Source organism: Numenius arquata, chromosome 6 (genome assembly GCF_964106895.1).
Source record: "Numenius arquata chromosome 6, bNumArq3.hap1.1, whole genome shotgun sequence".
Lineage (NCBI taxonomy): Eukaryota > Metazoa > Chordata > Aves > Charadriiformes > Scolopacidae > Numenius > Numenius arquata.
The window spans coordinates 31,337,599-31,351,696 of NC_133581.1; positions in this window are offsets into that span (position 1 = coordinate 31,337,599).

Consider the following 14,098-nt stretch of genomic DNA (forward strand, 5'->3'; position numbering starts at 1 on the left):
CTTCCTTGGTATGACTACTCCTGGCAATCAGTAATCTAAGTTTAGTTTTTGTCTGAAGTTGTAAAACCCTTTTTCCTGTATCTGGATACATGGACTTAATTGTGCAATCTGTTTTCTTAAAATCTTTCTTCAGTAAGCTGTTGCATGCCACATTCAACAGTATTTAATTAATTTTGCTGAGCCTATCTAAAGGCGACTTTCCCCAAAGGAAAAAGCCACAAGAAAACAAGGAACAAAGCCTGGAGGCTGCAAGTGAGTCTTGTGCATGTTACTTTTGCAGGGAGAGGTTGGACAGCTTGTAATTGATGCAATTTCTTGCAATAACAAAATGTTCCTGACCTTTTGTTGATCACAAAGCAAATGTACTTTTAGTATGTCAAGTAAAATCAAATATCGCTCCTATTCCTCTCCACTAGTTCTCAAGGATGGTATTGTGTACTGGGCCACTTAATAAGAAATTTGAACTAAGTAGATGAGAACAGAATGTTATAGTTGAAGACCTTAATGGCCACCAAACAGCTACCTGAATTTTAATATTTCGCTATTTTTCATATTTACAAGCAATTAAAACATGTATGTACGTGTGTGAGAGCAAGGGAGCTGGCAGCATGACATTGAAGAACGTAATATTTTAATGCAGGGAGATTTTTACAAAATATGGACATAGGAAATGGTTCACAGCCAGTTCCTTATGTTAAATGCCAGGCAGATCCCACAGCAACCAGTAACAGCCCCATCAAGAAATGATACTGCCACTGCAAGAATTAAATACTTTATTCTGTTTATTGGCACCCGCGGATTCTAGTTAAGCAAAGCACAACTTTGCAAGGTACAAATCCAGGGACAAAGTCCTCAGTTTCAGAAGAGAGCTTGGCAAGGGGTAGAGTTCAGAGGAGAGTGGAGCAAGGAGGATACGGTACCTCATGATGGAGGTCATTCCCGCTCTGCTCCCTTTCCACCTTTGAGATCAACACGATGATAAGTTTTATCAGAGCATCCTGCTTTTCTTCTGTGACAGTGAGATGTTTCCTGTGGACTCCTCACACCAAAGTGGGGAAATAGCTATGAGCAAGCTAAACAAACTTCATTCCAAACATAAATTCTTTAGGTTGAGCCAGAACCTGGGCAATGATTACGTAGTGAACAAAACAATTGATTAACTTCTATTTGCAGTTCCTACTTACATTTAGGGATTTGGGGAGTGCTGCACTTTAATAATGCTGTAACGTTGGAGGGACACTGGACATCTCAGTTTTGTCTGCAAGTTCTTTCAGAGCACTTTAGCCACTGTAGAAGTTATTTTAAAAGGGGCTGAGTTTTGTAACTGTCACATATAATTGGGGTGTAATTTTGCTGCTGTTCTTTCAGTTAGCATCACACAAAGCATAGCAATATCCACCAGAAGAAGTTTTTTATTTCTGAGCTTCCTTTTCTTTCCAGATTACAGATACTGTGCAAAGTTGATCGTGAGATAGTGGAACTCAGCATTCTGTGAGAAGGGAAAAAGGCAAATAGCAGGATCATAGACCTGGACCTCAAGAAAGCAGATTTTGGCCTATTGAAGGGATTTGCTTAGAAGACTCCCATAGCACATGATCCTGGATAGAAGAAGGGGCCAGGAGAGCTGGCTGATTTTCAAAGATCACCAAAAATAGTCCATCCACATGTGTGGGGAATCAAGCAACGGTGGCAGGAGGCCAGCATGGATGAACAAGGAGCAAAGTTTTGAGTAAACTCAAACATGAAGGGGACGCATAAAGAGGTGGAAGCAGGGACAGGTGACCTGGAAGGAATATAGAGACACTGTCAAGTGTACAGAAATAGGGTTAGGAAAGCCAAAGCCCACCTGGAATTGAATGTGGTTGGGGAAGTGAAAGGACTTCTACAGGTACATCAACTGCAAAGGGCTGACCAACCTGATTGCTTTCTATGATGAAATGACAAGTTTGGTGAATAAGGGGCATGTTGTTTATTTGGACTTTAGCAAAGCTTTTGATACTGTTTCCCATAACATCCTCATAGACAAACTGATGAAATACGGGTTAGATAAATAGACTGCAAAGTGGATTGAGGACTGAACTTATGGTCTCAAAAGTTGTGAGCAACGACACAAAGTCCAGCTGGACCAGTGACTACTGGTGTATTCCAAGGGTCGATACTAGGCCCAGTACTGTGTAACATCTTCTTTAATGACTTGAATGATGGGACAGAGTGCACCCTCAGCAAATTTGCAGATGTTAAAAACTGGGAGGTCATTGTGCCACCATTCAGAGGGACCTGAACAGACCAGAAAAATGGGCAACTTCATGAAATTCAACAAAGAACAAATACAAAGTCCCACACCTGGTGAGGAAAGCCCCCGTGCACTAGTACAATCTGGGGGCCAACTGTCTGGAAAACAGCTTTGCAGGAAAAGCCCTAGGAGTCCTGGTAGGTAGCAAGCTGACCATGAGCCAAAAATATGCTCCTGCAACAAAGAAAGCCAACAGCAGTCTGGTCTGCCTTAGGAGGACTACCTCCAGCAAGTCAAGGAAGGTGATCCTTCACCTCTTCTCAGCATTGGTGAGGCAACATCTGGAGTGCTGGGCCTTTCTGGGTACCCTAGCACAGCAGAGACATGGACATACTGGTGTGAGTCCACTGAAGGGACTTTGAGCATCTGCCATATGAGGAAAGGCTGAAAGGTCTGGGATTGTTTAGCGCTGTCAAGAAAAGGCTCAGGGTGGATCAATGTGTATAAACCTGATGGTAGGGTGTAAAAACAGAGCCAGACTCTTCTCAGTGGTGTCCAGTGAAAAGACAAGAGGCGATGGGCACAAACTGAAATAAAGGGATTTCCACTTAAACATAAGAAGAACCTTTTTCAGTGTGAAGGTTGTCAAACACTGGAAGAGGTTGTGGAGTCACCATCCCTGGAGATACTCAAAACCCAACTGGGCATGGCTCTGAACAACCTGCTCTAGCTGACCTTACTTTGAGCAGGGAGGCTGGATGATCTCCAGAGGTCCCTTCCAGCCTCAACCATTCTGTAATTCTGTCTCTTGCAAGTACAGGTACTCCTTCTCTTTTTCTATCATTTTGTTTCTGTGGTGTGGCTTCTCCAAAGCCAGCTGGTAATCAAAGAGTCACCTTTGCAAGGAATGAAGTCAGAACTAGGAATCTACAAAAAAATATTATTCTTGGTAGTCATCTCACATTCAGTCCTTGAAAGCTCATGTCAAGCAGCTGAAATAAATTGCTGCCTCTGTAATCACTGTAGAGTCACAGCCAAATACCAGTATTTATACACTCAGTATGGAGGACTAAATGGAAGAGTCTGAGAATTGAAAAAGTGTCTGAAGTAGAATTCCAACTCCTTTTCAAAAGTGCCAGTTTTACAGCTATCACAGTTGTTAACGATTTGACTGTAACAGTATGACACATGATGCTCTAAATAAAAGGGAACCATGTTAGCCTGTCTGGATCCAGTACACCCATGACGAAGAGAAAAGAGAAGAGAAGAGAAGAGAAGAGAAGAGAAGAGAAGAGAAGAGAAGAGAAGAGAAGAGAAGAGAAGAGAAGAGAAGAGAAGAGAAGAGAAGAGAAGAGAAGAGAAGAGAAGAGAAGAGAAGAGAAGAGAAAATATGTCAGTTGGAAGGGACCTACAACAGCCATGTCATCCAAACATGCCCTTGTGGCCAAGAAGGCCAATGGTCTTCTGGGGTGCATTAAAAAGAGCATGACCAGCCGGTCAAGGGAGGTCATCCTCCCCCTCTACTCTGCCCTGGAGAGGCCATGTCTGGAGTACTGTGTCCAGTTCTGGGCCCCCCCAGTTCAAGAAGGACAGGGAAGTACTGGAAAGAGTCCAGTGGAGGGCTGCAAAGATGATCAAGGGAATGGAGCACATCTCTTGTGAGGAAAGGCTGAGAGACCTGGGTCTGTTTAGCCTGGAGAGGAAAAGATAGAGGGGGAATCTCATCAATGCTTATCAATATCTAAAGGGAGGGTGTCAAGAGGAATGGGGTCAAACTCACAGGACAAGGGGCAACAGACACAAGCTGGAACACAGGAAATTCAATCTCAGCATGAAGAGGGTACTTTGAGGGTAACAGGGCACTGGAACAGGCTACCCAGGGAGGGTGTGGAGTCTCCTTCTCCGGAGATATTCAAAACCCACCCAGATGCATCCCTGCCTGCTCTAGGTCAACCTGCTTTGTCAGGGGGATTGGACTAGATGATCTCTGAAGGTCCCTTCCAACCCCTATGGTTCTGTGATTCTATGATGGTGGGTTGGAGAGTCTCTTTCAGTAGGAATCTGGGATACTTCCTGGACACTTTGTTCTTCATTGGAGGTTGCACAACGAGGTAGGACTGGGGCCACTGGGACACTCCCATTCTCCTTGTAGTACAGAGATCTTTACCTCATCACAACGTCACTTGGCCCCTTCTCTACTCCTGGAGTACAACACAAATAATTCTGGCATCCTCTGAACAGCAGGACATGGGAAGAGACAGTATGACGAAGTAGTAATGAATAGAGTCACGCTAAGTCATGGGAGGCAGCACAGGTGGTATACAAGAACCATAGAATAGTTTGGTTTGGAAGGTGCCTTTAAAGGTCATCTAGTCCAACCCCCCTGCCATGGGCAGGGACATCTTCAACTAGATCAGGTAGCTCAACTTGACCTTGAATGTTTCCAGGCATGGGGCATTTACCACCTGTCTGGGCAACCTGGACCAGTGTTTCACCACCCTCATCACAAAAAAATTCTTCCTTATATCTAGTCTAAATCTACCCTCTTTTAGTTTAAAACCATTACCCCTTGTCCTATTGCTACAGGCCCTACTATAAAGTTTATCCCCATCTTTCTTATAAGCCCCTTTAAGTATTGAAAGGCCGCAATAAGGTCTCCCCAGAGCCTTCTCCTCTGCAGGCTGAACAACGCCTACTCTCTCAGCCTTTCTTCACAGGGGAGGTGTTCCATCCCTCTGATCATTTTTGTGGCCCTCCTCTGGACCCGCTCCAACAGGCCCACATCTTTCTTGTGCTGAGGGACACAGTATTCCAGGTGGGGTCTCATGAGAGTAGAGTAGAGGGGCAGAACCACCTCCCTCAACCTGCTGGCCAAGCTTCTTTTGATGCAGCCCAAGATGTGGTTGCGAGTGCACATTGACAGGTCATGTCCAGAATACTCTTTCAAATACCATCAGAGTATTGACACCTCATAATTTTTGGTATTGATTGCTATCATGTGCATTTAAAAAGTATGATGCTACCAAAATATCAGTGGGTTGCCTCTCACTAGTAGTAATGACTGTGGGAACAGTATGTGAGCAATGCAATTTACTGCTTCCTCTGAGGAGATGCAATTTGAACAATGTTAAAACCTTGACACTACACTGGAGCTATGTCCTAACAAGCATTTTCAAATACTTTAATCAAAAATAACTATTATGGACTGTCATATATAGTCTTGTGTCCAATATATAAGAACATTCATTGTCTGAGTGAAAATCTAGCCGGAAAGATATTCTAACCCTCACACGGAGGCTATGCTACAGCTTGTTATAAACAAAATAGCTGTTCCTTGAAAAGTTTTCCCAACTTAAACCAGGTTTCCTACCCCTGAGAATCCAAGAAATATCCAAGATATATGTGCAATCTGAACTTTCTTGATATTTGCTTATCCCTAGATACCATTTTCAGCCAATTTTGTTCTCAAGAGTGCTCATTAATATTTTACTCAGAATAGAGGGAGAAAAAGAAGAGCAGAAACAGCCTAAAGAAGAAGCTGAGAGGCCAGAGACAGGTTATCCTCATATATGATGCTAATAGCAAGAGGATCTGGGATTTCTACCAATAAAGGTGAGGGTATTCAACTCTTTATTTGCAGAGATTAAGAGGAGGATCATAAGTGGCATCATGGCAGTGACTTGCCATGATACAGTTTTCATGGCTACACTCCTCCATGCTGCCAAAGGAAAGAACTGTTTGTCTGTTAAAACTCTTTCCAGATGGGACACTTGCTTTTGTTGTTGTCTCTGGACAGATCCACCAGCACTGATTTAATAGAAGATGGTGAGGGAGCTTTTGTGGCAAGCTCAGAAACTCCAGCACAGGTGGAGCATATTTCTGTGTCATTGGATGTAATTGACTTTCAGCTGAAATTGTAGTCCTTCAGGGTGGCAAAGACCAAGCACACATTCCCTGGTGTATGATTATGAAGTCTAGTGGCTTGGCTATTGAGGAGGTGAGTTGTGATACCCAGCTGTGAGTGACATTCAGGTAAACTCACAGGTGAATTTAAAGTTTCATGCTCCAGGTTTGTACTGAAGCATAATAAACATATCCATAGTCAGTAACAGCTGAATGGAAATGCAAAAAGGTGCTCCTAATCCTAATCATGTCTCAACTATTAGTACCAATTCCCACCTGAGACCTGTACTTACTAAAAGTGCACAAGTGGGTTGAGCTGTGGGCTAGCATACCAAATCTTTTTGTGCATGCAATGTATCAGCAGACATGCTGTGCCTGGGACTAAGACCTGAGTGGATGTGCTAAGGGTTAACAACTCCTCTAAGAGCAACTTGTCTCTCTCCATTCCTGCCTGAGGTGAACTGGAGCTAAAAAAGATAGTGGTAGAGCAGTGCTGGCAGAACAGCCATGGTGCATATTTTTGTGCTGAAAGAAAAGGTTCTAGGGAGACCCGGTGCTCTCTTTGAGGTGTTATGTACTTGGATTCTTCATTGTAACAAACATATTCCTGGGCAGCAATTTTTCAACTGGTAAAATGTCCCTAGAAGAAACATCCTTACCAGCTGCTCCAGATCAGAGCAATCAGTGGCATCTCAGAGGTGCAAAATAACTCCTTTGTTGATTGGCCATTCACTTGGTATATCCACAAATACATTAAAGGTTTGTGTAAATAATGAAAGGTGTTTGCTGTTGAATGACACTGGTGTTCCCATATTGCTTTATATACTGTTCAATATTACTTTCATCCCCTGACTTGAACCATAAGTAGGACAGCAGAATGTAGCACTTTCTTTGAGTATCTACCTTTTTTAACTCTATGATTCACAGTACCTTGGAAGAACATTGGCTGGGGTAGACCAGCACTGCACTCTTGAAAAAGCAATGAATGGTCAGGAAATTAAATTTAAAATTAGTAGGGAGCCTAAAGTGACTTTACTTTGAGAAATACAGTAAAGGGAACAAGCAGCAGCAGCTGGCTTCATTGAACAATAAGTGATACCAAGAAAAGGTAGGAAATTCTTCTTACTTACCTCTCGTGATAACTATCAGTTGGCTAGCATCATTGTGAAGAGCTATGTTATTTAGCAAAAAAGGAAAGCAAGATGCCCTTTTTACCTTGTGAGAGAAATAGCTTTAATTTATGGTACCTTAAACTGCTACCTGTTGATGCTAAAGGAAATACTTATCTAGGGCATAGTACTTGCTGTTCTCAAGTTCAGCGGTAGGTCACTTTCCCTTGTTGCTGGGCTTTAGTGCCCAGATACTTCTTGGCTAAAAAGTTATAGGGGTACTGGCTGATGCAGGAGGGACCTGAAATTAATTCTGCAGTAAAGAGCACAAAGTACAGGTGTCCTCCTTGCCTCGGGCATGAGCAAAACATTTTGGTTTTGTCCTGTAAAACAAAAAATCAAAAGATAGTGAAATATAAAAGGGGTTTTATCCTTCCTGGAGATGTACAACTTGCAAGGAAAAGGAGTACCTTCCTATGAAAGTTACATTATGGGAAGACTGGTGTGTTTAGGAGTCATAAAAAGATTTAGCAAAAAAAAATGCAACAGTCACAATCTTTCTCTTAGAAAACAGCAGTAACATACACTGTTTAATAGACAGGAGAAAATGGTTGCCATTTTTCTGAGTGAAGCTGGTGTTAGTTGATTGTGACCATCTTCATAGCCTAAGAAGCAATGCCTTGGTGTGATTTGGTACTGTTGACAGAGATGAGGCTGTACTGACCGTGCAAAATACTGAAAGGAACAATAATATTTTCCTAGAGACAGGGAAAATATTTGCCAACGTCTAATTCCACAAACTTCCACAAAAAAAGGAAAAAAAAAAAAGCACAAAGTTAAAACTCTGTTTGCCTCCAAGGACAAGACTAAAACTACCCAGAGCCTACCTCGGTTGGCTGCACTCCTAAGCAACAGCTGCATGACCGATTGAGACAAAACCAGCCAAAAAATGATATAATAAATCTGTGACAGTGAACATTCCAGAAATGTGCAAGATGGATCTGTCTAATTTAAATTGCCATTTCTTTTAGGGTTTATAGTAAGTCTTCAAACATAGAACTTTGTGTCTTCCATTTTAACACTGGGTACATGACTTCTCTGCAATTGGGCAGTATAAATTATTTCTAATGGAAGAATTTGAAGTGCTGCAGTTACATCAGTTGGCAAAATATGGCATACAGAACCACATGCATTTTTCTAAAAAAGTCTTTGTTTCTGTTTTCTGCTTCACTTCAGCATCATGAAAATCTACAAGTGTTTGGGCAGATTTAGACTGCTTTTTAGCCCTGTACTTTTGAGAAAAACTAAAGGGAGGGTTTGAGTAGAATATGTGAGGTTGAAGCTTTCTGCCTTTTCAGGCTTCCCTTATACCTGTTACAGTAGTTCTGTTATTTGCTTTTTCTCCATGTGAAATTCAGATTGAACGTAATGACTTCGCATAGATGTGGCAGACATCCCTGCTGCTTTTCAGCCTTTCTGATAAATCTGAAAAGCAATATATCCTGCATGATGTATGATTGTGTTTAAAAATGCTTGTTCTCCAAATGTCTGCCCTATTAGTTTTTGGAATAACCCAGAGTGACGGTGGGATAAATTCATCTATAGTGAAACTTCACAGATTATGAAGAAAGGGTAAGATGGATGAATTTTCCCTGAAAACTCTTGCTAAAATTATTACAATAAATTAGCATGATTTGGACATATACTTCCACTATCTCTATTTTAGAAATAGCACAAAACCCCAAACCGATGCAATTTATAACAAAGTGTTAATACAAAATTTCCGGACATTTATAGCCTCCACCAAATATTTTTGTGTAAGTTAGCTGTATTATGGGAAGAGGTCTTGTTTTAAAGATGTTCTCTTTTCATTGGTATATATTTCCAGCAGACAGAAAAGTGAGGGTGTTTTTCTGAGCACGAGTATTTTTTGGATCTGCAGTGGAAGGAGCTCAAACTAGAGAACTAGAGAATCCCATAATTTTCATATTTTTCCAACTCTTTCATAATGGAGGGCTGAAAATTTCCTTAGCCCTTACTCTAGGCTGGTTCCTAGGGCACTACAGGTTTTCTGGCTGGAAGGGTGCTTACTTCTTTTCCCTGTCTTACAACCTGCATCCAGAGGACCTGCTTCCCGAGAAAGAATGGCAATCGCTATGGCCGGTGTAGTAGCAAGATACACTACAAACTCAGGTAATAGTACATGTTTCTTTGCGGTCGCACACATGATCTTCTGAATTCCCTCATTTTGCTTTCACAGGAAACCATTCTTTCTTCTTGCTTCTTCCTAGAAGTCAGGAAATTTCCTTTCTTTCCTTTCTCACCATCAGTCTTTCCCCTTCTGTTGCTTTCCTGTAGCGTACCCAAAAAACCAGTTTGTGGAATGTGATCATAGGATCAGTACGGATACTATGTTCGCTCTCAAATAGCATGTTCCTAACATAAGGGAAAGGATAGACATAAGCATGTAATGGAATCACGTTGCTTTAAATTACATATGTCTTTTTAAAAAATATTTCACTTTGTGACTAGAAGAATAAAGTTCATAGCTGATGGAATGTCATTGATTTTATTTTAGTTCTATCAGATTGTGAAAAGATCCCTTTATTAATTATATTGTTCTTGAAAGTACTTAAATAACATTTTTCTCAAGGATATTTTGGAGGTTTTTTTCCCTCCTCTTCCCCAATTTATTATAAAAGAAGCAGATGAGTAATTATGTAATATAATTTTGATGAAACCATACTAGAGCTAGTAAGACATTTAGCAATATTTTTGCCATTTGATCTATTGCATTTGCTCTTGTTCTCAAAATTTTCAAATTAAAACCAAACTCATGGCCCATTTTCTGTGAAATTTTAAAATAAAATGCACTCCTACACAAATTAACATAGCATCTGCTGTCACTTAATTAAAAATAATTATGCAGTCTTCAGAATTCACAATGTAAGTTGCTGGTGACCAGGAAGATACTGGCAATACTGTTTAATAACGGACACATAGGCTGAAACATTACAAATGGGTTTATTTTCCTCAGTGCTTGCATGGCAGATAGCAGCTTCATATATACCTACTATATACTTCATATATGTCTGCTGCCACTAACCGTGGCATCGGAGAAGTGAGAACTTGGTAAAGAAATGAAGGTGTGAAGCAGCAAGTTGTCACAGTTAGATGCTCCTAGGACTTGCACTTAGTAAAGCTGTCTTGAATTTCTCTACAGTACAGGCGTACTATTTTATATAGTGATGAACGTTTTGACAGGAGGGAGAATAAGTAACAAAATGGATAATTGATTTCCCTCGCTACTGTAGTCCACCATTCCTGAACTCCTTGACTTCTGGAGAAATATAGGAGTACTCTGGATATTCACTGCAAATACAGATTAATAAAGGCAGAGCACAGTTCTTTTATCCAGTGTTTTTGCAGGGCAGCATTCGCACGTAATTGAGAGTCTGGAAGAAAATGGCTGGTGAAGTGCCTGATGTAATATGGTCTCAAGTGGGGAATGATTAGTTAACTGGCAAGTATTGCAATCCCTTGGTCACTAAGCTTTCTAGTTTTGTAAGCAAAAACCGGATGCAGGGGACACGTGGGCATATCCTTCTGTAGAACATCCTCTGCACTACCGTGTTGAAACACAATCTGTGGAGGCAAAAAGCTTCTACGGTAGGTCTTGCTGCCCTCCACTCATCCTGCGTGGATTTGCTTACAAGGAAGACAGTCTGTAAATGCTCTTAGAGGTGAGCAGCGTGAAAGAGTGATGCCATGAAGGAACCGGCGTGTCCAGCACCAGAGAGAACCGATGAATTGTAGCAGCCCTCCAGCCACCCTACATTGAGCCCAGCAAGTGGCCACCAAGATGATTACAGAGACAGAGCAAATGACACCCAAGGAGAAGCCAACTGAACAGGCTTTTTTTTTTTTTTCCAGCCTGAAGAAGAAAAAGAGATGATCTAATTAATCTAATTCAATTATCTCTATAAACACCCACTAGAAAACACAGCCATACTCTCAATTCATGTGAACAATTAAAGGACAAGAATCAACAGAAACAAATTGCAGCAAGGAAAATTCCACTCAGATACAAGGAGAATTCTTCACCATGAGACTGAACCAGCATTGGTACAAGCAGCCCAGAGGGGTTCTAGAACCTCAGTCCTTGAGGATACTCAGAATATGACTGCCCTGAGCAACCTAAGGTAACTACAGAGGACCCTGCTTTGAGCAGTGGAGTTGGACCAGGTGACCTAAATTACTCAGTTATTTTACAAAAATGATCCGTCACTAACCCGTTGTCTAGAATAGGAGTGAGGTTCCTATCACAAGGCTCTGAGGACAGCTTGTAAAGTCAGAGATGTACCCCAAAAATTTGAAACATTTGGAAAAGAAAGGTTGAGGAGAAAAGTTTGCATACAGAGAGAATAAGATTCAAAAGAAAAAATAGTGGACCTTGTTAAAGCCACTGTCCAATTCTGGCAATAGCAGCTCTGACATCCCGCTGACTAATTTACACTGTATTTACCTTGATGAGGCAGCAACACCAGGTATGAAGCAGGAGGGGACCAGCTCTTAAAGCACTGGCAACTCTCAAATTTCATAGGGGTTTTAAACCACTCAGCACTTCCAGGAAGAAGTGGCAGATTTTGACAAGGCAAAAGAAGTGCCCGGTGAGTGAATGAGCTGAGAACTCTGTTACACTTTCCCTTCACTACTTTTTTCCCCTTAGTGCTTTTTTTCCATTATTGCTCATGACTCTTCTAATTTCTCTTGCCTATTACTGTCTCTGATGCTTCATCCAATTACATACATCCATTTCTTCTAGGTTGTTACACGTGGGTCTATGAGAAGATAAAGAATAAATACACATGGTACTTCTGTTGATTTCAGGGTCCTTCCACATGCATCTGTCTTCTCTGTTCCCTTTGCTGCTGTGCGGAGTATAAAGGAACATCTGATCATATTCTTTACACCTAGGTACTTCTCTTAACTCAGTTTAACTGAGTAATCAAATAGAATCAAGGTATTTCTATTTCTAGTGTGGTGTGTTGAGGTTAAAGCTTTGATGACATTTCTTATAGATACAGTACACACCATCAGTGTCTTTGCATAAAATCTATTTGAGATAATATGCCTTTTAGACAAGGGGATTCAAAAAGGAAGGAAAATGCTAAACAGATTTCTAAAAGAGACTATTAGTTGATTTCTTAGTAAGCTTGGCTAGAACAATGGTAAAATTAATTTAATGCTGTTTGCTGTCATGTTTTCTGTACAACAGACATGGAAGAAAGGTGGTGGATGCTGAAGATAAGGAAGTTTAGTTTAACAGAGATCTGGATTCTTACGGCGCTCTTGGAAAAGCGGAGCAGCTCAATGAACAAGACCAGACAACCTCAGTTAGTACAAATTACACGTCTAACCTACAAGGAAAGTCAGTTTAGATTTTCCATTCCACATGCAAAATCCAGTTCAATCGATTCCTCTGGTCTTAGGGTAGTGAATCAGTATTACCCGGCTGCAGTGGTCGTGTCAGTTTCTGTGATTCCATGGGAAACCATGTGGGAACTGGATGAGCAGAAACATCATACAGTGAGAACTGGATTATGAATCTAATGAACTAGTTAAAGTTAAAAATACAAAAATATATTCCCCTTTTAACTACAAACCCTTCCTACAGGGTACAGAAATCTGTAACTTTAATCTGCAAGTAATTCAGATACAATATTGGGTTGCAAAGTACTATTAAAAAGGCTATAATATGTCCCATATATTAAGGCAAGTTTTCTTGAAGCAAACTTCAGGTGAAAAATCTGATTGGTAGAGATGAAAGAGGAATCTGTCTTTGGTAATCTTATCCGAGAGTAGAGAGGGAGCACATCACGCGTGAATCTCACACAGGTCTTTGGTGATATCTTTCCTGGTGAGTTGCATCTTCCTACTGTTTCACAAGAGGAATAGACTGCTTTTCTCCCTCAAAGATTGCTAGAGCACTAGGACATTTTCAGTACTTAGAAACAGTTCTAGTTTACTTCACGAGCATCATATGAGCCATTAGCTGTTACTAAAGCAGTAAATTCATAAATGTATGAAACCACTTTGGAATAGTAATATATGCATGTTGAGAAGCAACTGTGTCATCCTGCCCTTTCGTTCAAACCTGTTCATCAGATCGTCTTTGTTTTAGGGAAGAGGCATCAAATGTTAACAGGAGGAATTCAGGTTTTTCGTAGTGTAAAATGAATGCTCGTAGTATGGGTAAGGTTTCCAAAGGGGGGGACATAAATGGGCAGAACAGCAGATAAGCAAATGCAAGAGGAGATTTAAGCAGCTGGAGAAAGACGAAAGGCAACACGTTTGTTTGAATGCTAGAAGTTTCTCAGAACCTCAAAACTCAGTGCTGAGGCGCTGAGAAGCTTCAGAAATAGCTCAGTGAGAGGAAGATGCCAAGTCAACCGCTACCGGCTCAGTTTACAATCTGAACATTAAGTACAGCAATCCTATTTTACCGACCAGGTAGAGGACATTTATGCAGATTGCTAACATGGTAGCACCAAAGCAGACAACTTTAGGCAGCTCATTTCAAGTGAGATGACTGAGCACGATGTTACCCAAGTTACAGCAGTGAGCAAAAGTGATCAGCTGATGCAGTTTTAACACTTTAAAACAGATCTGTATCAGCTGGAACAAGATGTCTCCATTTGACCATAGGTGCTTCAAGCAAATCAGTAGGTACGTGTCTGTTTCTTCTAGCACCTACATGTTCCTCAAAATTTAGAAAATCATTTGCAGATTGGCCCCATCTTATTATTTCCACTTTAAACTGCTTATTAGATTAATTACACCAAAGATGTGT